The sequence below is a fragment of the Bos mutus genome, chromosome 8 (assembly GCF_027580195.1).
Source record: "Bos mutus isolate GX-2022 chromosome 8, NWIPB_WYAK_1.1, whole genome shotgun sequence".
Taxonomy (NCBI): Eukaryota; Metazoa; Chordata; class Mammalia; order Artiodactyla; family Bovidae; genus Bos; species Bos mutus.
Window position 1 is genome coordinate 98535596 of NC_091624.1, and position 13530 is coordinate 98549125.

The following is a 13530-nucleotide window of genomic DNA, read 5'->3' on the forward strand; positions in this document are numbered from 1 at the left end:
ATAAATAAGATGTAATGGGAAACCACTTGGGTTTGGTTTCACATGATGATATACAATATCATACAATATAATACTGTAATAACTGAGAGACTTTTCCTGGAACACCTCAGGTGAATTATATAAGACTACTATCAGATTTGGAAAGACATATTTTAAAGACTGATAATAATCTTTTTTATCATATGAGCTGGTATTTTTAAAATGTATGTTAAACTCACTCAAATAAGATTTACAATTTTCTCTTTTATTTTTAAACATTTTATTATTTGTTAATAGTATGAACGTGAACATGAAGTCACTCAGTCATATCTGACTCTTTGTGACCCCATGGTCTGTAGCCTAACCAGGCTCCTCAGCCCATGGGATTTTCAAGGCAAGAATACTGGAGTAGGTTGCCATTCCCTTCTCCAGGAGATCTTCCTGACCCAGGGATTGAACCCGGGTCTCCTGCATTGTAGGCAGACGCTTTACCGGCTGAGCCACCAGGGAAGTCAGCATAAATACAATGAAATGTAAATATCTCAAATGTTTAGTTCAATATGATTTGAAAACATTATACTGTTTCATCCACCCTAAAACAGGCTACAAAGCAAGGTAATCACTACAGAGAGTCCCTTTCTGACAATGTCTGGTCAAGTCTACCCAGTCAACCAAACTCCACCATCTTTCTGATCTGTCACCTCAATATAGGCTGATGTTATAAACAACAAATGAAATCATACAGTATCTAGTCTTCTGTTTACCTTTCACCCACATATAGATTTTTAAATTAATTGAAGTTGCATTTGATCCAGTGTTCTTTCAGCTGATACAAGGTACTCAAACATGGGCTTCCTGGAGGCTCAGTGGTCAAGAATTCACCTGCCAATGCAGGAAATGCAGGTTTGATCCCTGGATCAGGAAGATTTCCTGGGGAAGGAAATGGCAACTCACTCCAGTATTTTTGCTGGGAAATACCATGGAAAGAGAAGGTTGGTAGTCTACAGTCCATGGGGTCCCAAAGAGTCAGAGAGGACTTAGTGACTAAACAACAACATTCAAACACAGAAGTTTATCTATATTTCTTTATCTGAATTTGAATACATTCTTGAATATGTTTGTGTTTGTGTATTTTAATTTATCTCAAATAAATGAGCAGATTATTTAATTGCTGGAATGCCGGACTGGATGAAGCACAAGCTGGAATCAAGATTGCTGGGAGAAATATGAATAACCTCAGATATGCAGATGACACCACCCTTATGACAGAAAGTGAAGAAGTAAAGAACCTCTTGAAAGTGAAAAGGAGAGTGAAAAAGTTGGCCTAAAACTCAACATTCAGAAAACTAAGATCATGGCATATGATCCCATCACTTCATGGCAAAAGGTGGAAAACAGTGGCAGACTTTATTTTCTTGGGTTCCAAAATCATTGCAGATGGTGACTGCAGCCAGGAAATTAAAAGATGCTTGTTCCTTGGCAGAAAAGTTATGACCGACCTAGATAGCTTATTAAAAAGCAGAGACGTTACTTTGCCAACTTATATCTGACTAGTCAAAGTTATGGTTTTTCCAGTAGTCATGTTTGGATGTGAGAGTTGGACTATAAAGAAAGCTGAGCAACCAAAGAATTGATGCTTTTGAACTGTGGTGTGGGAGAAGACTCTTGAGAGTCCCTTGGACTACAAGGAGATCCAACTAGTCCATCCTAAAGGAAATCAGTCTTGAATACTCATTGGAAGGACTGTTGCTAAAGCTGAAACTGCAATACTTTGGCCACCTGATGTGAAGAACTGACTCCTTGGAAAAGACCCTGATGCTGGGAAAGATTGACAGCAGCAGGAAAAGAGGACGGCAGAGGATGAGATGGTTGGAAGGCATCACCGACTCAACGGACATGAGTTTGAGCAAGATTCGGGAGTTGGTGATGGACAAGAAAGCCTGGCGTGCTTCAGTCCATGGGGTCGCAGAGAGTCAGACACAACTGAGCAACTTTACTGAACTGAACTGAAAACAGGTACATATTTAACTTTCTAAGAAATTGCCAGTTAGTTCCCTAGCTGGTTATACCACTTTTCTACCCACTATCAGTGAGTAAAAGTTTTCTGCATTTTCCATATTCAAAACATTTGACATTCTCTTTATTTTTCTATGTTAGCCTTTCTAGTTTATATGACTAAAGATATCTTCTGTTGATTTCAACTTCATTCCATTAGTGATGATAAATTTTATCAACATTTCAATTCACTTTTCCATCTTTCATCCGTCTTTTTAAATCTCATTCCAGCCCTTCCTCTTTTCTTCTCTACTAAATTCATTTGTTCTTTAGTCAAATATCAACAAATAACATATACTTGAGTCTATTTCTGCACAACCTATTCTAGTCCATTGTTCTATTTCCTATACTTAAAAATGTATCACATTCTGTTAATTATTGTAGTTTTTACTACATTTTAAATTCATATAGTATAAGTATCTTGATTTTTTTTTCCTTAGAGAATACTTTTCCTATTCAGTCCTTTACATCTTCACATAAAATTATTTTTGCACTTCCTACAATTTACTGGAGATAAAATTATTTTTGAGTGTGTATGCTCTTTGTTTTCATACCTAAATGGCATATTACTTGGATGTAGAACACCAGGATTCTCTTTTTTTTTCTTTTCAGAATTTTGAAAATGTTGATAATCATAACTCAGACATTTTCAAGAACACACTAAAATCAGTGTCTACTGAGACAAAGAAGACTGCACACCATGGGGAAGCATGGGCTCTCACTGTAAGAGGTATAAATAAGAGCATCTACTGTGACTTTCCAAATCTCAACTATGAGAGAAACTTGACATATTATTGCTATTATAGTTAATGAATTTAAAATTTTGTACATTCTATTAATAACTCATGAGAAATTTTTTAAAAGTTTCCACTATTGTAGATGCTTTTATCAAGAAATTACTAATATTTGCAGAGGAAATTTTTTTTCATCTCAACAGAGAGAGCTCCTTGGCATTTTCTTAAAAAGGAGATTTCTAAAAATTGGAATCAGTCAAAGCTTTCTTCACAGTAAAGGGGCATATGGGCATCTTCTGCTACTTGCAAAAAAATAAAGTTTGAATTTCTTTACTTGATTCAATAGAAATAACAAGTCATTTTCATAAAGAACTTTGACTGACTCTAATAAAAGGTTTTTATTTCTAACATTCTCAGTGAAATTCTATGTAATGATGAGCCTCACTCTAAGAAACTATTCTTAAACACCTGTCTCAAGAAACTAATGCAACAGCAGAGATTTTTTAACACTTCAGTTTCTTCTGGAGGGACAAATAGGATTTGAAAAATGAATATCTATTTTGGCCTCATTGTTAGAATGACAACTTACTAAATTATTTACTTAAACAAATACTTAAGCACTCAACCAGCCACCTAATTAAGGCAATCAATCATTCATTATAGTATTCTATATCATAGTGTTCCTAGACTTTCTATCTTCCTGTGTCAACAACTTAAGTCTCTTGCAGAAAAGAAGATGAAGTACAGAAACTGTGCTTTATCCACTGTTTCATTATATGCAGCCCTAGGAGACATGTTCTTCCCAATGAAATTATTATTGATAACATCAATAAAAAGTTCCATTTGAGCCACAAGCAGGGATATTAAGAAAATCACAGTCATATATGAGCAGCAGTCTCATGAATTTTCCTGTTTGGGTCCCATTTCTGGGCCAAGAAGAATAAAACCATTTATCTTCTATAGCTGTACTTCTTACTTATAGTTACTTACTTGAAGTTATATTCACAGACATACAAAAACAGAAATCAAACAAACAAGAAAACTTTTGAACAATGAAATCCAGATCATCGAAAGCAAAATATGGGAAATTTTGGAAATGCTAAATTTACAGTATTAAGGTTGAATCTCTCTAACACTATGCTGTCGAACTCTGCCCTTCAGAGAGCCTCAAATCACATTATGTTATTGATAAAATGTGAGAAATACATGTAAGCTATGACTATCACTTCTCAATGACTGTTTTCTTTAGTCTGACTGACAGCTCTTGAAAACTTTCAAAGAATATAGGTTTATCATAGCTCATTCTATTCCCAGCAGGGTGGGTGTATATTTACCACTAGACTAAGAGGAATACTTTTAACATCTCTTCTATTTTCTCATGTGTTATGTGTTCTTAACAATTTAGATAAATAGGGACTTGGATTTTCTATTTAAAGAACCAGGTTTGTATTTCATACACATCATTTATGACCTTAAATGCATTTTTAAATTTTTCCTGCCAGTTGTATTGTTCTTTGTACTTTTCTTTAAAATTAATCAGGATTATCCTGAAAATAATTTCTAATGAAATATTACTGTCATCCTTTTTATTAAAGTTTTTTGTGTATCAGTGATATAAAAATAAACACTTTATGAAACATGATTTAGTATTTGTAAATACAGTTAATTTTTTCTGATTTTTGTTGTACTACAACTATTTCATTGACAAACCCAATTTTTCTAAAATCTGTACTTATTTTTAAATGCAGTGGAAAATTCATTATATCTGAGCATTATAAATGCTCAGGGAGCCACCAGGGAACCTTTTGTGTGCATGGTTCTCTACTGTCTGACTCTTTGTGACCCTGTGGACTGTAGCCCACCAGCCCATTACCATGAATTTATCAGGCTACAGTTGCTCTACTAGCCAATTAACAGTTAAATTACTGGGAATGGGAGAATAGAAAGATGCTTCATTTGATCAACTATGAGTTGCACATCCTCTTTCCTGTCCTCATTATGGAGAAGAAACATCACCTCCCAAATAACCCTGAAGGTATGATCACCACTTTCCGTGTTTTTAATCTATTGGCATGAGGAACCCAAAGTGACACTCTCTTATTTTGTCTTCAACTAAAAGCATCTCTCTCCACACGGACCTACAGACATAAAGGGATGATGGTTCATAAATAGGATGTATAAAACTCCAAGTAGGCTATTGGATCTATTCCTTATGTTTTATCTGGAGATCCTTGACTAACAATGATGTCACTGACTGATAAACAATTCTGAAACATTGGGGAAGATATAAAGCTCATGAATCTGAATGCAGAGAATAACCCAGATTGAGAAATCCTCAAAATAACAAAGTATCCGTGACTGGGCTGCTGAAACACATAGAAACAGATTTCTAGACTCAGTCCTGAAAGAATCACAGCACTGGGTTAGCCATTTGGATTTTTTCATGAGACAGCCTGTGACCTGACTGTTACATGGGAATGGTATTTCCTATCACTAACCATCAAATGAATAGTAAAGTGAAATAATATCTGACTAGGAAAAATGAACATATTGGTAACTGTCAAGGTAGTTTTATATGAGTATAAATCATATCTTATTGATATGTCTGTGTTACGTTAGAACAGACAAAATAAATATTGGATGTAATTCTAAATATATTTAAAATAATTTTCACTCTTAAAATCACATATTGAGATAATATGATTCTGCCTTTAGTAAAATGTATACTTTTCATATGGAGAAAATCAGAATTAAGTGTGGAAATATATAGGGAAATCTGGATAAGCTTGAATGTAAGACTGGTTAACTTCTTTTTTATTGAAAAATTGAAAGGAGATTATAAGTAAATAGAATATAATTTTAGAGAATACGTTTTAGACAAAATTTCTATAAGTTATAGCTTAACTTAAAATCCTACATGATCTTAGAAGTCTATCAAACTCTGTGGATCAATATTTTTTCCCGTATGCCCAAAACAGCTTTCTAACAAAAGAAAAGGAACAAGATACACTTTTCTATAGTTAGCTAAGAAATATTTGAGCCTCTGAAATCAGAATTAAGTTTTATAAGTAATACTCTTCAGTTATTAGACTTTGCAGTACAACTTTACGACTAGTATAATAATATTCATACATCTTGCCATAGAGTATAATTTTACTATTACCAATTTATTTGTTTTTAGATGTAGAAAGCAACATGGTTGGTTAACTAGCAATATCTATGGCATATTGTATGTTTACAACTTCTTGGAAACATGCCATCTAATATGTGCCGGTATGTTCCTCCATGTTTATGTTTGAGTAAACATACCTTTCTAAAGCATTGTCTTTCCTCTCAGATCTTACTTCTCGAGGGTCTTCTAGTCACCCCATCTTGACTTATGTCAAACAGACCTTTTTGTTTAAATATTAAAGTGAAAAAGTACTAAGCTGAAAGAAAAAGAAAAACCAGATATTAAAATATTCCTTTATCTTCTTCCCTAATGAGGGAGATGAGGAACATTATCTGACAATTATCTGATGACAATTAAATGATTAAAAGTATAGGAAGAACTAGTAGAGTATTTAGACTTGGATATCCCTTTGAAAAGAGTAGTTTTTCTTTTCTTGCTATACTATGATATGAGAAAATTAAGTAACTTGAAAAGTAAACATAAGTTACCATTTATTTTTTGGAGGAAAGACTGTGTTGTTCACTGGACTACCTGTTTGGAAGACATAATAAACATGACTTGACTCCAAGGTGGAACTTACCATCAAACAAGGGGGTCAAATATATTTTGTCTAATTCTTAGTGATGATCAGGTCCATCCCTACTTTCATCATTGTTATAATAAACAGAAGGGATTAGGTATCTGCATACTGTTTTTAAAAGAAAGATGTTGGAAATGAGATTTACAGAGACACTTAATTCATAGTCATGTATACATAAATATGTGTAGAATCCTGGAATGATTCATTTTTCCTTTAATTCTGAAAGCCTTTGATAACTAAATACATGACAATGAACAATGTATATATTCAGAAAGTCTTAAGTGCTATCTCAAAATGAATTTTAACAGACTATTATACCTCCCCCACAAGATAATCTCGTAAAATGTTGACAGAATTTTTTTTTTTATTCTTAGTTTTTATTCTCTAATGTCACTTGTGATTCAAGAATTTTGACTGTGGTTGAGTCTACCCATAGCTACCAAAGTGGGTAAGTAAACCTTTCCTGGCCAATCATGGATATTCAGAGATTTTACAAGCTTCTGCTCTCTTTTATTGGTTGAAGAATAATTGCCTTGCCCAAGTCAGATTGAAAGATACATAATAAAAGAATTTGGTTAGAATCACTGAGACAGAAAATCTTTATTTCCTTTGAAACAGTTAACTATAAAAGTAATATGCATTTTGAGTTGCTGAGGGCTATTGAGTAGGAAGGCTTACATGACAATGAATCTACTCAGAGGAATCAGAAACAGGAAATGTAGAGAGATTCAGTTGACAGTGTTGAGCTTCAGCTTTAATCCAAATGAAAATGCCAATCAGCAAATGAAATTTTAAATTTTCAAAGGCTATCATACCCATTATTACTTAAACCAATTTGAATTGATTTTTTCCATCACAAGGAAGCAAGGAACCATGAATAATGAGATGATGAAATAATAATTAATGAAACAAAATTATTAATATATTTCATTATAATGATGAAATAATGCTAAGTAAGACTCCATTACAATACTATTAACTGTATTAATTTCCTAGGAAATGAATTGTCTTTTAAAATATTTAGAAAACATCAGGGAATAAAAAGCTGATACTTAATAGAAGATATTTCTACAGTGTACAACAATCACAAAATCATTAAAACAAAACATAATATCAGTCATTGATTTAAGGGAAAATTATTTGGTCAACAATTTTCTCTCTGAAAAAATTCTAAATATGTAATTTTTATATTTGCATCAGTTTGGTAGTTAGAATAGAAAAAAAGGAGTCTAGAATGGCAGTGGCTAAAAGACAAAGAAGGGAAAAGCCTGTGAAAACAGAATAAAGGATGGTCCGAGGATGAGAGTGAGAACCTCAGGTAAAACAAGGAGCCCTCCTGGCTAGTCCAATTTACATAGGGCAGGCTCAGGGGGAGGATAAAAAACATACAAAAAGAAGAACCAAAATTGAATGGGGGGTGGGGGGGCACTTCTCTTCTCTTCGTGTCCTTCGGGTCGGCCTGCCTTCATGCCTGGAGGATGTATTTTCCTTTGCTTGCTAATAAAACTGAGCTATAACACTGGTCAGTCCATCGCTTCAAATTTTTGCTGTGGCAAGACAGAATGGAGGAAATTACACACTCTCCTGACACATCTATCAGGAATCAAAGTTTATAACCATTATCTTAGGTTCTAGTAACAGGGACATCTGATTTTCTTTCTGACATAACCATATTATCTAGTGTTTTGAAAATTCAAATCAGACACCTAAATGGGAGGATCTACCCACATATATTTGTTTTGCTTCATTTATAAACTTGTAGATACAAAATTAAAAGTATAAAGTAGGTTCTAAGACTATCTGTTAGGCAGGAAGCCATCTATGAGCAACAAGAGGTGGCCCCATTGGTGAATGTCCAATGGCTGCCTAATTCCGCCAAACTATTTGCCAACCTCAGTCCAACCATGTCCCCCTCAGTACTCTGAAGTGATTAGGAGATCAGAAAAATCCCCCATTGGCCGACTGGAGGGGTTTTCCCCACTCAGGCACATGCACATAACCTTAGGGTATCATGTACTTAGGTAACCTTGGGTAGCCATTGGACTCATTAAATGTTCATAAATATTCTATGAATACATAGATCTAATTATATCAGACTGAATTATGGGAAGGACATGCATAGCAAATCCTCTTGTTATATAACCTGCAGCTGTCCATTAAGACTGTCAGTCAACACCCTACTGGATTATGCAAACAACCTCGCCCCATGAACTCTATACCCCAGCCCTCCAGTGTCATAGCCTTCCCTGGCCTGGCCCATCTCTCTCTTGAGGTGCTCTCTCTGTTCTCTCTCTTTATCTTCAGTAAACTTGCTTGTAACTTGTAAGCAGGTTCTTCATATTCTTCTTTGCATCCTTATCAAGAACTGAGGCCCAAGGAAGAGGGGTCACCTGACTCTCTTCTGCTAATACTAACCATTTTAAGTAAGGAAAAATGTAGTTTAATGCTATGGTAACTTTAACAAGTACTGACTTCATAAACTCTAACTCTTAAAATTTGTACCAACACGTTTTAGTTTAGTGTTATTGTATTTGGAAAATATACTTAGAATCCAATCAAATTGCAAATTAGAAAATCAAAGTAGTTGTGGTTGAAGCTTTGAATCAGGTACTATATGTACTTGGTTCCTATTAATTTGCAAGATCATAGAATAAACCAAATATAATATTTAAATGTTTTTCAGTTTCTAATTATAGTTATCTTCTAAAAATAAATATACTTTTTCTTTTTTTTTTTTTTGATGTTTGTTGACAAAGTAATGTCTGTTTTTTTATTTTTTTCTTTTATTTTTTCTTTTTTTAAATTTTATTTTATTTTTAACTTTACAATATTGTATTGGTTTTGCCATATATCAAAATGAATCTGCCACAGGTATACATGTGTTCCCCATCCTGAACCCTCCTCCCTCCTCCCTCCCCATACCATCCCTCTGGGTCGTCCCAGTGCACCAGCCCCAAGCATCCAGTATCGTGCATCGAACCTGGACTGGCGACTCATTTCATATATGATATTATACATATTTCAATGGCATTCTCCTAAATCATCCCACCCTCTCCCTCTCCCACAGAGTCCAAAAGACTGTTCTATACATCAGTGTCTCTTTTGCTGTCTCGTATACAGGGTTATTGTTACCATCTTTCTAAATTCCATATATATGCGTTAGTGTACTGTATTGGTGTTTTTCTTTCTGGCTTACTTCACTCTGTATAATAGGCTCCAGTTTCATGCCTTACATTTTCCAAAAGAAAAGTATATAAAAATAAATATACTTTTCTTTTGGAAAATGTAAGCCTATTTATCTCTTATAATCTGATTAACATTTTGTAATTGAGGCTGGATTCATGCTTATACCAAACTTAAATTTTTCCAATGAATAGTTTTATATTTGCTTAAAATAAACTAGGGCTTTTAGCTGTTCCTAAGGGGACGACAGAGAATGAGATGGCTGGATGGCATCACTGACTCGATGGACATGAGTCTGAGTGAACTCTGGGAGTTGGTGATGGACAGGGAGGCCTGGCATGCTGCGATTCATGGGGTCACAAAGAGTCGGACACGACTGAGTGACTGAACTGAACTGAATTTTTTTTATGATTTGTATGAAATCAATGGTTATTTCTTTGTTTCTTCTCATTCTCAAGCAGAGTGCCTGACAAATGTGAGTGTTCAATACATATATTGAATGAGTGAATATCTACTAAATAATATACTTTCATGCTTTTTTTATCATACATTATTTCTACATATTTGTTAAACATTATTAGGGACCTTATAACAAAAATGCCATTGGTCAGACAAGTTAGCTTTCAGTGAATGATTAATAGAACAATATTTCTGTGTGTGTGTGTGGTGTTATTTATATTATTTTATTAAAGGCTGCTTTCCATTTATATGAAAGTACAGATATCTATGGGGGAGGATCTCTAAAATCATAACAATGATGAAAACTATGTAACTACATTGAAAAAGATAGATGAGAATTGCAACTGGACAAACACTGCATGCTAACAAAAGCAGAATGAAGCAGGAACTCTCCCAGCAATTAAGCGGTTAACACTCCACACTGCCAATGCAAGGGGCATGTATGTGATCCCTGACTGGGGATCTAATATCCCCCAAGCTATGCAATGTGACCAAAAGATTAAAAAAAGAAAAAAAAAGACAGAATGAAACTATAAAAATCCTTAGGTTTTATATTTTAAGAGTTAGAATACAGTAACTGAGAAACTGTGTTCTCCTTTACCTTAAAGCTTGAGGTATGTTTAAACAATATCATATTACCAGGGTAAAGTTAAAATCTATAGAAATATTTATTTGATTAATTAGATAACTGGAATGAAAAGGGTACTAGACTACCACACTGGATTGGCATTTAAAATAACCAGCTATAATAATAATAAAAAAAGAATGTGAAGTAAAGTTGTCCGACTCTTTGCGACCCTATGTACTGTAGCCTACCAGGCTTCTGTGTCCATGGGATTTTCCAGGTAATAGTACTGGAGTGGATTGCCATTTCCTTCTCCAGGGGATCTTCCTGACCCAGGGATCGAACCCAGGTCTCCCACATTGTAGACAGACACGTAACCATCTGAGCCACCGGGGAAGTTAATCCGCTCCAATTCTGGCTTTGTACATTATTAGATATGTAAACTTGGGGAATACTAAAACTCAGAAAGATTCATTTTCCTCTCCTGTGAACAAAGAATAACAGCAGGAACAACATAAATGCCAAATATATTATCTTATTTGCCAAACTTCAGTACAGAAGTACAATGCTCTAATTGTCATAGTTGTATTGTAAGGTAGTCTATTGGCTATTATATATACCTTATGCCATTTAATAGGAATGAGTGTCCTGTGAGATAAGAAATAATTACTCTCTATACAAATGAATTTGTTTAACAATACACGTCACCTACTATAAGTTCATTAAAATAATTATTAAGTTCAGAGTCATCAAATACTCTTTGTAGAATGAGATGGAGAAGAGAAATTACATCAATAATGTGTTTCATGTCATCAGTTGTCATTTTTGTCCCACATGCCGATTTATTCATTAAGTATATTTAATTTTATCTACCAGTCTCCCAAGAGAGATGGTGAGTTCCTTGAAAAAGATACCATATTTAAGTTGCTAACAGAGTCCTAGAGTACATAATAGTAACTAAGAGATAGAAAATGTTTAATATTTGATATGTTTCCAATTATATTTTTGTTTGGTTCTATCTTATTTTTATTTTCCTGCTTGGTTAATGTAATGAGCTATACAATATGCTTATGAGAGTTTTTCCTTCATATCACCATAAAGCCACATATTATATTTTTATCATTTTTATTTTAATTAAAAATTTCATTCCTATTTTTAATTTCTCATTTAAACTTTCATAAATTATTTGCTTATATCCTTTGCCTATGTATTGCCTATGTATGGTTGTCCTAACTGATATTTTTAATGATTTTATATATTAATTTTTATCTATAAAAATGTTATAAATTAATTTATTTCATATTTTGTATTTCATATTTATATTCTAAATTTCTTCTTTTGCTTTGAATTTTGTTGTAGTAGCTGCCACTGTTGTCATGCTTTGTATATTCAGGGACTGAAAACATGACTTTACTTTGCATGATATCAAAGTTAGCATATTTCCTTTGGTTCTAGATGCAATATTTATCAGATGAAAAATGCTTATATATAACTGATTGATGACTTGAACTATTCCTGAATCAGAAGCATTATTAAGTTAAAATAATATTATATTTTATATTTTCATGAGACAATTTTTTCCTTACTACTTAAAAAACTTGTTTCCAGCTATTTCATTTTCTAAAATTTTTTTCCAGATATTTTTAAACATTTATAAACTTCAGAATGAGGTTTGGATTTTTGCAATTTTGTACATAAATGAGTTAAATTTACATTTAGTAATTTTCCCATGTAAGAACACAGGGTATTTCCATTTAGTGGGAACTTCTTTTGACTTTATATTTAAACTTTTATATAATCATGTGTCTTCAATATACTACATAGTTTGTATTTTAATTCTGTATCCTTATATTGAATAAAATTGTGTCATAATATTTCTATAAATGCTTACAAATTATACAGATCTTCAGTAGCTACCTAAAAATCCTCACTTTATTATGTCATTTCCAAGTTTTTCTAATACATATTCTTTAAGTATGTAAGTATGATAAACTAATTTATATTTTTAATTATTTTTATATTTTTAAAATTTATTTTATTAGGTAAGTCTTTGTAAGTAGCATTAACAGATAAACCAGAGATCAGATATGATGCATAATTTTGGATACTTTATTTAAATGTTTCTCTTTCTAAAGGACAGACTATTTCAAGAGAAAAGGCTTCTCTCCTCATGTTTGAGATCATTTTAATATGTTCTTTTGCACATTTCTCAAAAACAAAGTAAAATACACACCAAAAAAACTATCCCTTTAACAAAAAAGTAAAACTAAAATGGAAGGTCTCAATAAAGCCCTGACTCCCTTTAGGCACTAAATACAGAGTCAGGAGTCCAGAGAACCAGATCCTCTGGTCAGTAAGAGAATATCTGAGCAGCGATTTGAGGTTGCCTTCTTGTAAATAGGACATGAAAGTTCAAACAGAATGGGGAATTATAAAGGGGCTGAGACAGAGGTAGAGGTGCTCTGTGAATCAAAACCTGTGCATTGTAACAAGTTATGATTTCTGTCTCTTATTTCCCTTCCATGATAATGTTTTCAGGAAAATTCAGTCTACAAAATATTCTAAGATGAGGCAATAGAATGGCTGTTGTCTCTGTTATTTGTAACTTTATTCAGAATTAAAGAAGAATTCTACCCTTGGGTAAGAGGAAGTCAGGATCCAGCTGGGGCAGAGAGCATCAGAATGTAAAATCTACAAGGCATGATTTTCAATATTTGTTGATCATCAAAATAATTTGTAGCTTCATAGGCATACAGATTCCTCAAAGTCCTATCAAGCGTCTAATTTGTTTTTTCTCTGAATA

General features: G+C 33.4%; 1 non-coding gene across 1 annotated transcript; it reads right to left on the reverse strand.

The window, feature by feature from the left end:
* Positions 1-416: 416 nt before the first annotated feature.
* Positions 417-489, reverse strand: TRNAC-ACA (transfer RNA cysteine (anticodon ACA)). The gene has a single exon. It is a non-coding gene; the product is annotated as a tRNA-Cys (tRNA).
* Positions 490-13530: the final 13041 nt, after the last annotated feature.